This window comes from Bos indicus x Bos taurus, chromosome 2, assembly GCF_003369695.1.
Source record: "Bos indicus x Bos taurus breed Angus x Brahman F1 hybrid chromosome 2, Bos_hybrid_MaternalHap_v2.0, whole genome shotgun sequence".
NCBI classification, from domain to species: domain Eukaryota; kingdom Metazoa; phylum Chordata; class Mammalia; order Artiodactyla; family Bovidae; genus Bos; species Bos indicus x Bos taurus.
Genome location: NC_040077.1, coordinates 3994060 through 4012657, shown reverse-complemented (window position 1 = coordinate 4012657; position 18598 = coordinate 3994060). Strand labels below are relative to the sequence as shown.

At 44.5% G+C, this 18598-nt stretch overlaps 1 pseudogene; it reads left to right on the top strand.

Annotated features, from left to right (window-relative positions):
• The first annotated feature begins 6165 nt into the window (after positions 1-6165).
• On the top strand, positions 6166-6972 carry LOC113880611 (annotated as a pseudogene).
• The last annotated feature ends 11626 nt before the right edge of the window (positions 6973-18598 follow it).

Here is an 18598-nt window from a genome sequence, read left to right as displayed (position 1 = left end):
TGCAACCCCATGAATCACAGCACACCAGGCCTCCCTGTCCATCACAAACTCACGGAGTTCACTCAGACTCATGTCCATCGAGTCAGTGAAGCCATCCAGCCATCTCATCCTCTGTCGTCCCCTTCTCCCCCTGCCCCCAATCCCTCCCAGCATCAGAGTCTTTTCCAATGAGTCAACTCTTTGCATGAGGTGGCCAAAGTACTGGAGTTTCAGCTTTAGCATCATTCCTTCCAAAGAACACCCAGGGCTGATCTCCTTCAGAATGGACTGGTTGGATCTCCTTGCCGTCCAAGGGACTCTCAAGACTCTTCTCCAACACCACAGTTCAAAAGCATCAATTCTTTGGCACTCAGCTTTCTTCACAGTCCAATTCTCACATCCATACATGACCACAGGAAAACCCATAGCCTTGACTAGACGAACCTTTGTTGGCAAAGTAATGTCTCTGCTTTTGAATATGCTATCTAGGTTGGTCATAACTTTCCTTCCAAGGAGTAAGCGTCTTTTAATTTCATGGCTGCAGTGATTTTCACCATCTGCAGTGATTTTGGAGCCAAAAAAGATAAAGTCTGACACTGTTTCCACTGTTTCCCCACTATTTGCCATGAAGTGCTGGGACCAGATGCCATGATCTTAGTTTTCTGAATGTTGAGCTTTAAGCCAACTTTTTCACTCTCCACTTTCACTTTCATCAAGAGGCTCTTTAGTTCTTCTTCACTTTCTGCCATAAGAGTGGTGTCATCTGAATATCTGAGGTTATTGATATTTCTCCCAGCAATCTTGATTCCAGCTTGTGCTTCCTCCAGCCCAGCATTTCTTATGATGTACTCTGCATATAAGTTAAATAAGCAGGATGACAATATACAGCCTTGACATACTCCTTTTCCTATTTGGAACCAGTCTGTTGTTCCATGTCCAGTTCTAACTGTTGCTTCCTGACCTGCATACAGGCTTCTCAAGAGGCAGGTCAGGTGGTCTGGTATTCCCATCTCTCAGAATTTTCCACAGTTTCTTGTGATCCACACAGTCAAAGGCTTTGGCATAGTCAATAAAGCAGACATAGATGTTTTTCTGGAACTCTCTTGCTTTTCCCATGATCCAGCGGATGTTGGCAATTTGATCTCTGGTTCCTCTGCCTTTTCTAAAACCAGCTTGAACATCTGGAATTTCATGGTTCACATATTGCTGAAGCCTGGCTTGGAGAATTTTAAGCATTACTTTACTAGCGTGTGAGAATATATATATGTCAATTCATCCCACACTCCTCACCCTGGTATCCACATGTATGTTCTCTACATCTGTGTTTCTATTCCTACCTTGGAAATAGATTCATCTTTTTTTTTTTTTTTTTTTTACTATTTTTTATACTTTTTGTACTGTTTTTCTAGATTCCATATTTATACACTAATATACAGTATTTGTTTTTCTCTTTATGAATTATTTCACTCTGTATGACAGACTCTAGGTCCATCCACATCTCTGCAGATGATCCAATTTTGAATGTTCATTGCAGCACGATTTACAATATTTGCGCATGGAAATAAACTACACGTCAAACAGATGAATGAACTGTGTTTTGTATAATCCACTGTGTCAACCTATTTCAACTGGTCTACTTCAATCATTGATATTTAAAATAATTATCAAAACGTTGGGGCTTTAATTTGCCATGTCATTATTTGTTTTACGTTTGTTTCTGGGTTTCTCTTTTCTTGCTTCCCCTGGACTGCTTGGGTATTTTTTTAGAATCTCATCTTGATTTGTTTATATAAATATGATTTTAAAGCTTACTTTAATAGTCAAGAGACTTTGCTAGAAGGAGGTGATTATTATGTACATATTCAAATAAGATATATAGGGATCTCAATATTTCCAATATTTCTCTGTTTCTTGGTCCTCTGTTCCCTTTTTCATACATTCCTCTGGGTTATTTGAACATTTAGAGGGAGCTAAAATATAATTTCATCATAGATTTAAGTCTCCATGTATACTTTTATTTGGTGGTTACTTTAGGTATAGCAATATGTATACACAACTTACCAGAGGCCACTGGTACTGATTTTTTTTTTTTACTACTGCAATAAAACTGTAGAAAATTTACTTCTACTTGGGTTCTTTTACCTTCTTCATTTTAAAAATATAATTGTCTTAAGTATTCCCTCTCTGAAATGCATCAAAACCACAATGAAGTACCATCTCACGCCAGTCAGAATGGCTGCTATCAAAAAGTCTACAAACAATAAATGCTGGAGAGGGTGCAGAGAAAAGAGAACCCTCTTACACTGTTGGTGGGAATGCAAACTAGTACAGCCACTATAGAGAACAGTGTGGAGAGTCCTTAAAAAACTGGAAATAGAACTGCCATATGACCCAGCAATCCCACTGCTGGGCATACACACCAAGGAAACGAGAATTGAAAGAGACACGTGTACCCCAATGTTCATCGCAGCACTGTTTATAATAGCCAGGACATGGAAGCAACCTAGATGTCCATTAGCAGATGAATGGATAAGAAAGCTGTGGTATATATAGACAATGGAATATTACTCAGCTATTAAAAAGAATGCATTTGAATCAGTTCTAATGAGGTGGATGAAACTGGAGCCTATTATACTGAGTGAAGTAAGGTGGAAAGAAAAACACCAATAGAGTATACTAACACATATATATGGAATTTAGAAAGATGATAATGATGACCCTATATGCAAGACAGCAAAAGAGATATAGATGTAAAGAACAGACTTTTGGACTCAGTGGGCGAAGGCAAGGGTGGGATGATTTGAGAGAATACCATTGAAACATGCATATTATCATATGTGAAACAGATCACCAGTCCAGGTTCGATGCATGAGACAGGGTGCTCAGGGCTGGTGCACTGGGATGACCTTGAGAGATGGGGTGGGGAGGGAGGTGGGAGGGGGGTTCAGGATGGGGAACACTCGTACACCCATGGTCGATTCATGTCGTATGGCAAAAACCACTACAATATTGTAAAGTAGTTAGCCTCCAATTAAAATAAATAAACAAAAACAAAAACAAAACACAAAACAAACAAAAAGTATTCCCTCTCTGTATATTGAGCATCACATCGAATCATGTTATAATTTTTACATGAACCATCAAACACCACTTTTAAAACTTATAAGGAGAATGATAAAATTATATTTAACCCCCCTTTTTTTCTTCTCATGTCACTTTCCTGTCACTCTCGTTCCAGATTCCTTCTGTTATTATCTCCTTTCAGTGTAGAGAAGGTCTTTAGCCAGTTTTCTGGAGCAGACTTGCTGGTAACAAAGTCTCTTAGTGTTTTTTTGCCTAAGAAAGACTTCATTTCTCCCCATTTCTAAAGGGCTTTTTTTTTTTCATTGGATATAGTTTAGCATTGACAGCTCTTTTCTTTCAGCACTTGAAAATCTTGTGCCATTTACTTTTGGTCTCCTTGGAGTCAAATGAGAAATCTGTTGTCATTGAATAGTTTTTCTATATGTGACACATTATTTCTTTCTAGGTGCTTTCAGAGCTTTTTCCTTTGTCTTCAGCTTTCAGAAGCTTGATTATGTCTTGGGGTGGATTTCTTTCAGTTTACCCTGTTTAGGGTTTGTTCAACATCTTGAATAAATATAGGTTTATGCTTTTCACCAAATTTAGAAGTATTCAGCCATTATTTCTTCAAAAAAATTTTTTTTTTCTGTTTCACACTTTCTCCTCCCTTTCTGGGAACTTCAGTGACACAAATCTGTTGCTGTTCCACAAGTCTCTGAAGTCTGTTTATATCTTTTTCCCATCTATTTTCTCTTTGTTGGTCAGACTGGGTAAGTTCTATTGCTCTGTCTTCAATGTTTTTTCATATCTCTCCTCCGATCTATTACTGAGCCCATCCAGTGAGTTTTAATCTTGATTATTTATTTTTTTAATTCTTTAATTCTCATTTGGTTCTTTTTGTATCTTTTATTTCTTTACTCAGATTTTCTATTTGTATATGCTTCAAGAATATTCATAATTGCTCACTGCAGCATTTTTTTGATGGCTGCCTCAAGATCCTTGCTGGATAACTCCAACATCTGAGCCATATCAGTGCTGGCATTGTTGGGCCAGTTGTGGTTTCCCTGGTCCTGGTTCTTGGTATGACAAATGATTTTTCTTTTTTAATTTGCTGTGTCCTGGACATTGTGGATATTACGTTATAAGACTCTGGATCCTGTTTAAATAGTCTTTTCAAGCAGTCTTCCTGTTTAGGATGCATGCTGGTCCTGCCCTATTTTTGTGACTGAGATTTCAATGTCAGTTTCTTTCTGAGTTCTTGCAGTGCTATTCTGGTTTGCTTTGTTTGTGTGCTATTCAAAGGTTGCTGTGAAAGCCCCGCTCTCAAACCTTTTGGTGAATTCATTCTGGCCAGTGTCTCATTTGGTAAACGAACTGTCTGCCCAGAATATCCCATAAAGGTTAAAGAAACCCTTTCTCTGGTTCTCTTCTCTCCAACTTCCTCGCACAGTTCTCTAGTTTGGAGGGTGAGGGGTACTGTCTGCTACTGCTGAGTCGGAAGTCCAAACTTCCTACTCATTTTCCACTGATGCTAACCAAATGGGAGGAGAGCTCTGTGGCCTCAGCTGCTGCCGGGTGTAGGTGGGTATCCAGACTGCAGTGGGGGAAGAAAGTGTGCCCGGGCATTCCGTTGTTGCTGGACTGCCCTGAGGCTTTCTGCTACCATTGGGTGGGGGACTAAAGTCAGAAATTGCCACTTGGTCTCTGCTGGTGCCACAGCTACAAGGCAATTCAGTCTGGCCCACCTGCTGCTACTGGTGGGAATTCTCTCTATTCATTCTACATTGACCACATGTTGGTGAGGCAGGAAAGTGCCATTTCTGGGCTGTTCTGAGCTGTCTGCCACCATCTGGTAGCCCGTCTGCCTTCCGCCTTTCAGAGTCCTTGCTTTGGAGTAAATGTCTGTGTCATCCCCAAATTCAAATGTTGAAATCCTAATCTCCAGCATGATAATATCTGAAGGTGGGGCTTTGAGGAAGTGATTAGGTTTAGAGGAGCTCATGATGGTGGGGTGGGAAGTGCCCTTAGTAGATCAGGAGGAGATACCAGAGCTCACTCTCACCCTCAGTCTCTCTCCCCACCAACTCTCACCAGACACTGAATCTGCCAGTACCTTGATCTTGGACTTCCCAGCCTCCAGAACTGTGACAAATAAATGTCTGTTGCTTAAGCCACCCCATCCGTGGTATTTTATTGTAGTAGCCTAAGCTAAGACTGTCCTCTTATGGTTGTTAATTGTATTATGTCCAGGGTTTTAGTTGTACTTAGAGTAAGGAACAGCAAAAATGATGTCTGCATCATCTTGTTTGGAATCCTGTTGTAGCATCTTTAAAAGAGCAGAAGTTTCTGCTTTTTAGAAAATCTGATTTATGAATTTTTTTCCGTTATAGTTCATGTTCTTTGTGTCATTTTTAAGGCATTTTTGCCAAACTGAAGATCACTGTATTAGTTATCTATTGCTGCATGATAAATTATCCCCAAACTTAGTAGCTTAAAAAAACAAACATTTATTAATTTTACATGAGTCAGGAATTTGGGAGCAGCTTAACTGTGTAGTTCTGGCTCAGTGTCTCCTGAGGCTGCAGTCAGTTGACAGTCATTATTAATAGTTGGGCAGCAGTCATCTTAAAGCTCTGATGAAATGAGTATCTGCTTCAGAGGTCACTTCAGGGATTGATGACAGGCTTTCTGTTCCTCAGCATATGGCCCTCTCCTCATAAGGTGGCAGCTGACTGCCCTCAGAGTGAATAATGAGAGGGGGCGGGAGGGAGGGAGGGAGTCTGGAAGGAGGAGGGGAGGGAGAGAGAGGAATGGGTGGGGGCCGGGGGAGAGACAGTACCAGACCAAGATGGAAGCTGCAGTGTTTTAACAGCATGATCTTGGAAGTGATGTCCCATCACTTCTGCCGAATTCCATTTGCCATTTATTAAGTCTGAAACCACATTCAAAGTCCAACTCTCACATTCGTGGTGAAGGCTGGGGTGGAATTAAGTTCCACATCTAGAAAGAAGGACTATCAGAGACTGAGCATCTCTTCATCTGTGGACACCTGTGGACCACCACAGTGGCCGAAGCAGAGGCCGTGCAGGCCTTTTGGGCTCTCAGCACCTTGGGAACCTGTGCATGGTTTGTGATTCGAGGCTGTGGCGGAGCCTCTGCAAGGAAGGTGCGAGAGGTTGGCAGCTTCCACTGAAGTACACCAAGCGGTGACAGCAGTAGAGGTCATAAATGACCGCGGCGAGCAGGGCTAGATCTAGACACTCAAAGGCGTCATACGAGGCCACGATCTCACACCCGCTCCCACAGACACTCCCCTAGTGGGTTTATGGCAGAGACTAGGGAAGATGGCATAGCCACAGTCATCCTCCCGGTCTACTCACAGGGGTCATGTTGGGAATCCAGCAAGTCCTGATCCCATCTGTTGTCTTGGTGTGCTGGATTGTGCTTGTACACTACAGAAAGAGATCTAAAGAAGTGTTCTCTAAACATGGCCTAATTCCTGACGGGTTTGTTGTATGTGACGAGCAGTCTAGATGTTCAATAGGGATTTGCCTGTGTATACTTTGAAAAAGTAGATGATGCCAAGGAAGCAACAAAGCATGCAAATGGAATGGAGCTCGGTGGACACAGGATCACAGTTGATTTCTCTATAACAAAAAGGCCACATACTCAACACCAGGAATTTACATGGGGCGACCTCCCTGTAGGCAGCTCTAGCAGTTGGTATTACTGTGGCAGAGGGTAGGATGGAGGCTCTGATGATCGGGACTATTATAGCAGAACGTCCAGAGGAGGAGGTGGAGGAGGAGGCGGAGAGCTGCTCAAGACAGGGATCGGATATGCAGAGGATGGTCGCCTCCTCCCTATTGTAGTCATGGAGGACACAGACCACGTTCCAGATCTCCACCCTACTCACTTAGTCACCATTAAAGCAAGAGGTTGAAGACTTTCTAAAACTTGCCCTAGAGTTGGGATATTGTTTGTGGACAATATTTTTTATCATCTTCCGTTTAAAAAGTGAATAGTGCTTAGAGGAGTTAGGTGACTTTTACATCTTTCATGATGACTACTTTTTTCTTTTAAATTAATTTCTTTATTTTACTTGGAGGTTAATTACAATATTGTGGAGGGTTTTGCCATACAGCGACAGGAATTTGATGACTACTTTTGGTGCAGTTGAAATGCTGTTTTCATTTTGCATTTGTGTAGTTCGCTGCTTTGTTCAAAGTTAAGTGTTTTCAGAAAAGTATGTTTTGCATGTATTTTTTTACAGTATGAATTTTGACTGCTGAGAAGTTTTTATTGCATAAAACTTTATTTAAATGGTTTTCTACTGAATCCAGGATATTCTGAAGATCGAAGATGGTATGTAAAATGCTACCAAATGGCAAAAAGCAACAATAAAGTTTGGCTTTCACTTTTCTTTCTAACATATCAGCACTTAGCAGAACTGTTTAGATTAGATTGTCAGTAGTAAATTCAAGACAAAAATGGCCATTTTCCTGCAGTCCATGAAACATACCATAGTTAATATACGTGTAAGTGAAAGTTGCTCAGTTGTGTCTGACTCTTTGAGACCCCATGGACTGTAGTCCATGGAATTCTCCAGGCCAGAATACTGGAGTGGGTAATCGTCCCCTTCTCCAGGGGATCTTCCCAACCCAGGGATTGAACCCAGGTGTCCTGCATTACAGGTCAATTCTTTACCAGCTGAGCCACCAAGGAAGCCTGTACCTGCAATTAAATGATAAAAATTATGTGCTGTAACTCTATACTGCTAGTATTAGAACTAAAGAACTTTCAATACAGCAAATGCTTAATACTTATATAAATGTGAATTTGTCAGCCTTTATGTCATGTGTACTATATATAGCAGGGAATAAGAGTTACACAATGTATGCCTTAAAAAGGCTATTTCTTAAAGCTGTTACGAGGGGATAATGGTCTTTCAATTATCAACAAGTGACAATACATTCCATCACAAATACACTCTTGTTCTTCTAGCCTTTTTTTTTTTTTTAATTATTTATCCGGCTGTGCTGGGGCTTAGTTGTGGCATGCAGGATCTAGTTCCCTGACCAGGAATTGAACTCAGGCCCCCTGCAATGGAAGGGTGTAATCTTAACCACTTGACCACCAGGGAAGTCCTGTTCCCTGGGAAGCTTTTAAGACTATATGGAAAAACTGGGCACTTCAGAGTTTGAGAAAAAGAAGGGAACACTACATCTGTGTTGTGGATGATCTGAAGACTTTGCCTGTTGATTTTTAAAATGTTATTTTTGGGCTTCCCTGGTGGCTCCGTGGTAAAGAATCCGCCTTCCAGTGCTGGAGATGCAGGTGTAACCCCTGCTATGGGAAGATCCCACATGCTGTGGAGCCCGTGTGCCATAACTGCCGAGCCTGTGCTCTAGATCCTGGAAGACACAATGCCGAGCTCACATACTGCAACCACTGAAGCCCGTGAGCCTGTGCCCCACAACAAGAGAAGCCACTGCAGTGAGAAGCCCGCACACCACTAGTTATGGCCCACGCTCACCCGAACTAGGGAAAAGCCCACACACGAAGACCCAACACAGCCAAAAATAAATACAATTGTAAAAAAAAAAGAAAGAAAAGAAAAGAAAAAAAAATGTTATTTTCAGGTCCTTTACTTACCAAAGGAGACCCAATTTCACTCAAATGTTTTGAGAACTATGTTTAAATAAATGCAAATGAAGAAAAGAGAAAAAAGCAACAAAACCACCACAGTCACTTAGCTTTCCTCCTGTATTTTCTTTTCTTTTTTAAAGATTTATTTACTGGCCGTGGTGGGTCTGCATTGCTGTGCGGGCTTTCTCTATTTGTGTTGAGCGGGGGCTACTCTTTGCTGAGGTGCATGGGCTTCTCTTGCAGTGGCTTCTCCTGTCCTGAAGCAAGGGCTCTATGTGCACGGGTTCAGTAGTTGTGGCTCACGGGCCTTGTTGCTCCACAGCATGTGGGATTGTCCCGGACCAGGGATTTAACCTGTGTCCTCAGCATTGGTAGGAGGATTCTTAACCACTGGACCACCAGGGAAGTCCATTCAAGGTACTTTAGAAGCAACGCCTCTCCTCTCCCCATCCCACATGCCTCACTCTGATATTGTCCCCCTACTAGATATTATCATATTTCTAAAATTTGCATTAATTATTCCCTTGTGTGTGTGTGCTAAATCGCTTCAGTCATGTCCAACTCTTTGCAACTCTATGGACTGTAGTCCACCAGGCTCCTCTGTCCATGGGATTCTCCAGGCAAGAAGATGAGTGGGTTGCCATGCCCTCGTCCAGGGGATCTTCCTGACCCAGGGATTGAACGCACATCTATCTCTTCAGTCCCCTGCCTGCAGGCAGGTTCTTTATCACTAGCGCCACCTGGGAAGGCCCCCCAATTCCCTTACTTTTCTTAACAGTTTTCCCTCTTGCATATGTAATTTAAAACAAAATATTAGGTCAGACCACATGAAATTGAACATAGGCCATCCACTTCCTCTTCAGTAAGGCCATTTGGGTTGGTTACAGTTATTTTTTTTTTTTAACATTCCTACATGGGTCCAGGTACACAGAGTTCCAAAGAATAGCAAAGAGAAATAAGAAAGCCTTCCTCAGTGATCAGTGCAAAGAAATAGAGGAAAACAATAGAATGGGAAAGACTAGAGATTTCTTCAAGAAAATTAGAGATACCAAGAGAACATTTCATGCAAAGATGGGCACAATAAAGGACAGAAATGGTATGGACCTAACAGAAGCAGAAGATATTAAGAAGAGGTGGCAAGAATACACAGAAGAACTGTACAAAAAAAGATCTTCATGACCCAGATAATCATGGTAGTGTGATCACTCACCTAGAGCCAGACATCCTGGAATGTGAAGTCAAGTAGGCCTTAGGAAGCATCACTACCACAAAGCTAGTGGAGGTGATGGAATTCCAGTTGAGCTATTTCAAATCCTGAAAGATGATGCTGTTGAAAGTGCTGCACTCAATATGCCAGCAAATTTGGAAAACTCAGCAGTGGCCACAGGACTGGAAAAGGTCAGTTTTCATTCCAATCTCAAAGAAAGGCAATGCCAACGAATGCTCAAACTACCACACAATTGCACTCATCTCACACGCTAGTAAAGTAATGCTCAAAATTCTCCAAGCCAGGCTTCAGCAATATGTGAACCGTGAACTTCCAGATGTTCAAGCTGGTTTTAGAAAAGGCAGAGGAACCAGAGATCAAATTGCCAACATCTGATGGACCATCGAAAAAGCAAGAGAGTTCCAGAGAAACATTTTATTTCTGCTTTATTGACTATGCCAAAGCCATTGACTGTGTGGATCACAAGAAACTGTGGAAAATTCTGAAAGAGATGGGAATACCAGACCACCTGACCTGCCTCTTGAGAAATCTGTATGCAGGTCAGGAAGCAACAGTTAGAACTGGACATGGAACAACAGACTGGTTCCAAATAGGAAAAGGAGTACGTCAAGGCTGTATATTGTCACCCTGCTTATTTAACTTATATGCAGAGTACATCATGAGAGACACTGGGCTGGATGAAGCACAAGCTGGAATCAAGATTGCCAGGAGAAGTATCAATAACCTCAGATATGCAGATGACACCACACTTATGGCAGAAAGTGAAGAGGAACTAAAGAGCCTCTTGATGAAGGTGAAAGAGGACAGTGAAAAAGCTGGCTTAAAACTCAACATTCAGAAAACGAAGATCATGGCATCTGGTCCCATCACTTCATGGGAAATAGATGGGGAAACAGTGGAAACAGTGACAGACTTTATTTCTTGGGCTCCAAAATCACTGCAGAGAGTGACTGCAGCCATGAAATTAAAAGATGCTTGCTCCTTGGAAGAAAAGCAATGACAAACCTAGACAATATATTTAAAAGCAGAAATATCACTTTGCCAACAAAGGTCCATATAGTCAAAGCTATGATTTTTCCAGTAATCACGTATGGATGTGAGAGCTGGACAATAAAAAAAGGCTGAGTGCTGAAGAATTGATGCTTTTGAACTGTGGTGTTGGAGAACACTCTTGAAAGTCTCTTGGACAGCAAAGAGATCAAACCAGTCAATTGTAAAGGAAATCAGTTCTGAACATTCATTTGAAGGAAGGATGCTGAAGCTGAAGCTCTAGTACTTTGGCCACCTGACGTGAAGAGCTGACTCACTGGAAAAGACTCTGATGCTGGGAAAGATTGAGGGCAGGGGCAGAAGGAGACGGCAGAGGATGAGATGGACTGACTCAATGGACATGAATCTGAGCAAACTCCAGGATCTGGTGAAGGACAGGGAAGCCTGGCATGCTGCAGTCCATGGGGTTGCAGAGTCCGACATGACTGAGCGACTGAACAACAAAAGCAACGTGAGGAGTGGAATCCTGGGCCATACGGAGGCACAGTGCTGTATGTCCACCTTTACTAGATGCCGTGTCACAGCGATTGCTGCATTTTACAGTTCCACTAGCTTTGTGTGAACTTTTTTTTCCTAAGTCTTCTCTATATTGACAGAGATTTTAATTTTTGCTAATCTAGAGAATGTGGACTTGTATATCATTGTTTTTATGTTTCCTTGAACATAGGTTGGACATTTCTCACACATATTCTGGCCCTCCTGGTTCCTTTCTGAGGAAGTAGGAAGTTTTAGGTTTTAAGCTGTTGTCTTTTTCCTCTTGCGTCATAGACTAAAAAAAATTACGTATATTCTGGGTTTGAATCATTTTTCAAGTATATGTATCACAAATATCTTTCTTTTTTCTGGTTTGTTGCTTTCTTTTCATTTTCTTTACAGTGTCTTTTAAGGATCAGAATTTATTAATTTTAATGTAGACAAGTTTTAAATATCAATCTTTTCCTTTTTGTTTATGCTCTTTTTTTGTCTTAAGAAATCTTTATTTGACCCAAGGCTGTAGAGATCCTGCTCTCTATGCCCTTTTTAAGTTGCACTGGTATGTCTTTCATATTGCTACTTGGAGATGTGCACACTCTCCAAGTGCTTCCACCCATGGCCCCCCTCACTCCTCTTACAACCTCCCTCTGAGTGGTCAGACAACTGGTTTTGTTGTGTGGGTGAAACGAGGCCAGGGAGCAGCCCCCGTCACTCCTTCATGGGCCAGAGTCACTGTGCCAGCCTGGGCCACAGGTGTGGGGCGTGAAGGTGCAACCACAGCCTGGCAGATGGCGCCCATGCCTCTACGCTGCCCACCCCCTCCAACGAGCGCTCCGCTTCTTGCTTTGTCATGCTGGGCTGTTTCCCCTTTTCCCTGTCTTCTAAGCGGGCCTGCCCTCAGGGTTTTCATGAAGATTAAAGGTGAGCTTGAGCTGGAGAAGCCGCTTCCTGCAGAGCAGCTGGTTCTCTGCAGTCCTCACACCGCCCTATTGCCTCGTGCTCAGTTCTGCCTTCTCGTTTACCCAGCTCACCAGGCACCTGAAAACATCTGAGTTTGGGATCCCCTTTTTCAGACTTTAGTCCTTCTAGATGGAGAGGAATGCCCAGCTTTGTGAGAAAACCATTGCTTTAAAAAGTTTATTCTGGTGATAACTATGTAATTTATAAAGTTTAGAGAGGTGCAGAAAAACAGCTTATATTCTCACTTCCAAAGTAAATACTGTGAATACTGCTTGTATATTTTTTGTCTTCATCCTGTGTGTTACTGGCTCAGTCCTGCCTTACTCTTCGCGGCCCCATAGAGTGTAGCCTGCCAGGCTCCTCTGTCTATGGGATTTTCCAAGCAAGAACACAAGAGTGGGTTGCCATTTGCTTCTCCAAAGGATCTTCCAGGTTCAAGGATTGAACGCAGGTCTCCCACACTGCAGGCAGACTCTTTACCGGCTGAGCCACCAGCAAAGGCCTCACGCATTCTGTGTAGTCCGTTCTTTTAAACGTCTTTAGAGCGTCTTCTGCGTCCCCAGCTGTGTTCGTGGCCCGGGCTCCAGCCCTGGATGGAGGCCGCGGACACACCCGGGCCGGTCCTGGTTTGTGGGGACCGCACGGTGGACCATGCCTGGCTCATTGTCAGAGAGACTCTGGTCTTGGATTTGTTGCCACGTGGCCCAGAATAGGGCTGCCCGCGGTCCCCAAAGTCCCTCCGGCCCGCTCTCGGCGGTGGCCGAGGACAGTCGTATTCCTCTCACTCAAGACCCTTCCGAACCCAGTGCGCGTCCCGCTCCCGCCCCAGCTCTGGTGCCCGCCGGACGCAAGCGCCTGGGGACAAGCCGCGCCCAGATGGGGTCCCGGGTGCAGAGGCCCCGGCGCCTGTACTCTATGCTGGCGACGACTGCTGAACCAGACTCCTGCCTGGGTAGGCGACATCCCAGCCCAGGACCCGCCTCTGCTTCCAGACCCTACCTCATTTCTGTGGGCACTAGCGGAGGGATGAGTGGTGTGGACTCCGAAACCCCCAGGGGGAGGAGCTGGGCCGCGCATGCTCAGTTCTGGGGACGCGCAGCGCCCTCTGCTGGCTCGAGGTCGTGGCCACAGCAGGTGACCCCACGGCCCTTTGATCCTGAAGATGCGTTTCAGTGCCACGTGGAAGTCATCGTGGGGCAGACGGCGAACAATCTGCGAGGACTGAGAGCCTATGAAGCGTCCAACAAGTCCACATACCCCGTTAGTAACTAATGGAAGTTATGTAAAAATGAAAGAAAAATAGTACCCTTTAGAATTTATGTATATAGCTTTCAGACAGCTAAGTTATTAGTATATACATACTTGCTAAGTGTTTTGACCTGCTTGATAAATGGACTGCTTAGGTATTTCTGAGAGCCAAGATCTCTCTGATCTGAGAGAGTATAAAGACGTCTGGTTTAGATGGTTCTGCCTCTGACAATTGACACTGGCCCTCAGAAGGGGTGGCCACAAGTGTGGTTTGGCAGCTCCCTCTGGACAAGCAAGACATCAAAGGGGCCGGCAGAGGGAGAGGCCCAAGCTGCCCTTGTCCCCTAGACCATTGATAGGCAGCATTTCTTCTCTGAGAGTAAAACTGTACAGAGGAATTTGGGTATGATTTTTATCTGCACCTAGTGGTGTTGATCCGCTGATGAAGTTTAGCTGGGCCTGAGGCTCCAAAATCACTGCAGGTGGTGACTGCAGCCATGAAATTAAAAGATGCTTACTCCTTGGAAGGAAAGTTATGACCAGCCTAGATAGCATATTCAAAAGCAGAGACATTACTTTGCCAACAAAGGTCCATCTAGTCAAGGCTATGGTTTTTCCAGTGGTCATGTATGGATGTGAGAGTTGGACTGTGAAGAAAGCTGAGCGCCGAAGAATTGATGCTTTTGAACTGTGGTGTTGGAGAAGACTCTTGAGAGTCCCTTGGACTGCAGGGAGATCCAACCAGTCCATTCTGAAGGAGATCAGCCCCGGGATTTCTTTGGAAGGAATGATACTAAAGCTGAAACTCCAGTCCTTTGGCCACCTCATGTGAAGAGTTGACTTATTGGAAAAGAGTCTGATGCTGGGAGGAATTGGGGGCAGGAGGAGAAGGGGACAACAGAGGATGAGATGGCTGGATGGCATCACTGACTTGATGGACGTGAGTCTGGGTGAACTCTGGGAGTTGGTGATGGACAGGGAGGCCTGGCGTGCTGCGATTCATGGGGTCACAGAGTTGGACACGACTGAGTGACTGAACTGAACTGAACTGAACTGAGGAGAGTTGAGGGGCTTCCCAGGTGATGCAGTGGTAAAGAATCTGCCCACCAGTGTAGGTGATGCCAAAGACTTGGATTCAATCCCTGGGTGGGGAAGATCCCCTGGAGTAGGAAATGGCAACCCACTCCAGTATTCTTGCCTGGAAAATTCCATGGACAGCGGAGCCTGGTGGGCTACAGCCCATGGGGTCATAGAGAGTCAGACATGAATGAGCAATTGAGCATGCATGCATGAAGAAAGTTGAAGAAACAATGGGATGTGGTTTTGCAGAAGGCTTTGTGCAGACCTGTGGAGCATGTGGGGAGCTGGAGCAGGCTGGTTCTGTGTAGTTGTGACAGCCCTGCACACTGGGTGCCAGTGTCCACAGCAAGAAAAAGCACAGGTCTTACTGGATATCAGGCCTCCTGAAAAACAGTTGAGCTGGATCTGTTAAAATTTAAAATACGTCAAGCCCGGCAGCCACTCTGGGCCATCATAATAGTTGGTGTGCAGCAGGTGAAAGCTATGCACAGAGAAGATATGCTTTCCTCATGTGAAATATGAAGCAGCCATGGAAAAGATCCAGTGAATGCTCTAACAGAAGATTTCACAGAGATTTCTACAAGATATCACTGAGTGAGAAAAATCAAGACGCAGAAAAGTGTGAAACCGGATCCCTCTTTGTAAAAGAAGTTTACCAAAATCCTCTACCATTGGAAGAGACCTTGATGCTGGGAAAGGTTGAAGGCAGGAGGAGAAAGGGACGACAGAGGATGAGACGGTTGGATGGCATCACCGACTCGATGGACATGAGACTGAGTAAGCTCTGGGAGTTGGTGATGGACAGGGAGGCCTGGCATGTTGCAGTCCATGGGGTTCCAGAGAGTAGGACACGACTGAGCGACTGAACTTAACTGAACTGTACAGATATACAGATGTCTATATGTATGAAAATGTGTAAGTATGCCTGATTATTCAGTTCAGTTCAGTTCAGTTGCTCAGTCCTGTCCGACTCTTGGCGACCCCATGAATCGCAGCACGCCAGGCCTCCCTGTCCATCACCAACTCCCAGAGTTCACTCAGACTCACGTCCATCGAGTCAGTGATGCCATCCAGCCATCTCATCCTCTGTCGTCCCCTTCTCCTCCTGCCCCCAATTCCTCCCAGCATCAGACTCTTTTCCAATGAGTCAACTCTTCACATGAAGCGGCCAAAGTACTGGAGTTTCAGCTTTAGCATCACTCCTTCCAAAGAACACCCAGGGCTGATCTCCTTCAGAATGGACTGGTTGGATCTCCTTGCAGTCCAAGGGACTCTCAAGAGTCTTCTCCAACACCACAGTTCAAAAGCATCAATTCTTCGGCGCTCAGCTTTCTTCACAGTCCAACTGTCACATCCATACATGACCACTGGAAAAACCATAGCCTTGACTAAACGAACCTTTGTTGGCAAAATAATGTCTCTGCTTTTGAATATGCTGTCTAGATTGGTCATACTTTTCTTCCAAGGAGTAAACGTCTTTTAATTTCATGCCTGCAGTCACCATCTTGATTATTATTACACACAAATAAGGGGGGGATATGGAGAATAGATGGAATAAAATTATGATATAGGACAGGTGGGAGATGAGATGGGACAAGAGGGCCATATGTGGAGTCAAGCAAAGAAGAAAAATGATTAAATTAAAAGAAACCCTGTCTTATGCATTTCTGTAAAGTGTTTTAAACACACACACACACACACACATATATATTTACACACACACACACACATACTTTTTATGTAATTCAAGGTGTGCTAACCATATGATCATGGCAGAATGGCAGATGGGACTATCAACAGGCCTGATGTAAGTGGTGTAAAACAACTGTATCTCATGCTCACAGACTCTGTGCATCAGTTATCTGGGGAAGGCTCAACGGGGTAGTTTCCACCTGATGTCAGCGGACAGCTGGGGCCTCAGTCATCTGCAGGCTACCCAGGCTGGAGGATCCCCATTGCACATGGTGCCCTCATATGGCTGGAAGTGTGGGGCTGGCTGTTGGCTGGGGGTCTTGGTCTTTCCAAGTGTGCTTCTCCATGGGGCTAATTGAGTGACTTCATGACAACATTTAGGGTGATCCCAGATGAACCCTTGCAGCAGGAAATCAGCCATAGATTCCTTCACACACATGACTGAATGTATGTGACTGTGTTCTGAATTGTATTTAAACATTAATAATACAGTTTACTGGAGGATCTTGAGCAGAGAAATAACTCAGCATGGCTCAGTGTACTGCTGTATGGAGGACACATGGGGGAATTCAGAAAAAAGCCAGAAGCCCAGGGAGGTGGCTCTTGCCATGACCAATGGAACTAGATTGGTGGCAATGGGGGAGGGAAGGATGTGCTTTGTTGATTAATTAATCCGCTTACTTAGAAAGAAAGACAAACCAAGATGCCTCATTAGTGCTTGACCTGTGCGGCCATCCTGAGCTTGGGGCTGCTGGCCAGGAAGCTTGGGGGGCCGAGGTGGAGTTGGCCACTCTGGAGCATGACAGGGCAGCTGTGGCTGAGGTCACATTGGATGCCTCACTTATGAGTGGAGGCCAGCTCTGCCTAAAAGGGAGACCAGGTGTGTGCGGGAGTGGTGGGTGCCAAGGCCAGGACGCCTGAGTGCCAAGCACTGTCCTCCCAGGAGGCTGTCTGTGCTGCCAGTTGAATGTATGGAAATACACAGCCAGGAATCAGGGTGGCCCCTTCTGCAAGGACTGACCATCTTGGCCTGCTGAAGTGCAGTGGCAGGGCTGTTCAGCTTGAATGGGCCACAACTGGCTGATTCCTGATCCTTGGGCACTGTTCTGTGAAAAGGAATATGTAAACACATAATGAAAATGAAGTTGTGTGTTTTTCGATTCAAGGAGTGATTCATGTTATGCAATTGTTGGTCAGTGTTATGTTTAAATAAAACTGCAGATCCAACACTTTTCCCCAACTTCTTCTCCCAAAATTTTTCTAACATGTATCAAAGTTTAAAAAATAGTTATTAATAGATGAACACCCATACACCTATGCTCCAATCAGGGTATATCTGAACATGCTGTCTTTTCCACAATAAACCTTTCTCACCCTGTCAGCCTTTGCGTCTTTACCAAAATGCACCTCATGGTGTGTTTATTCACCTGCTACAGCATTTATTCCTCTGAATAAATGACCTTTGCCAGTTCTTTATTGGAAGGTCTTTGTTTATTTCCACAGTGGGATTATAATTTCTTTGGGGGTGAAATTTATTAGGTAAATCTACCTTTTAAAACCAGAGAAGAAATGGTGGTCCCCAAATTGGACCCAGGGGCCTGGAAGATGAGCAGATATTGTTGGGGGGAGGGGCTTGATTTGGGGTTGGTTGTGCCGAGGGACCCCATGGTGCCAGGCCTTCAAGCAGGAGGGGCAGCCCCACTGGGGTGAGAGTTGAGCTGTGTGATCCACGTTGTGCTCTGGGGACACCTCACTTGCCATGCCGGCCACCCTAACAGTTCAGAGCTCAGGCTGCACAGGCACTGCCTCAGTCTGCGAGGGCTGGTAGCAAAATGCTATAGACTGTGACTTGAGCAGTAGAAACTTCTTTCTCACAGTTCTAGGGGTTAAAAGTCCAAAATCAAGGTGTGTGCAGGTTTGGTTTGTCCTGAGGCCTCTGTCCGTGACTTGCAGATGGCCGTCTTCTCAACGTTTCCTGCGTGGGCCTTTGCTCTGCGGGTGCACAGCCCTGGTGTGTCTGCTCTTCTTACAAGGACACCAGTTCTATTGGGTTAGGGCCCCACACGTGTGACCTCATTTCACCTTAGTTACCTCCTTAAAGACCCTTTTCCAAATACAGTCAGTGTGGCCGTTACGGTTTCAACATACAAGCTCCAGGTGGTGAGGGGGCCTCGG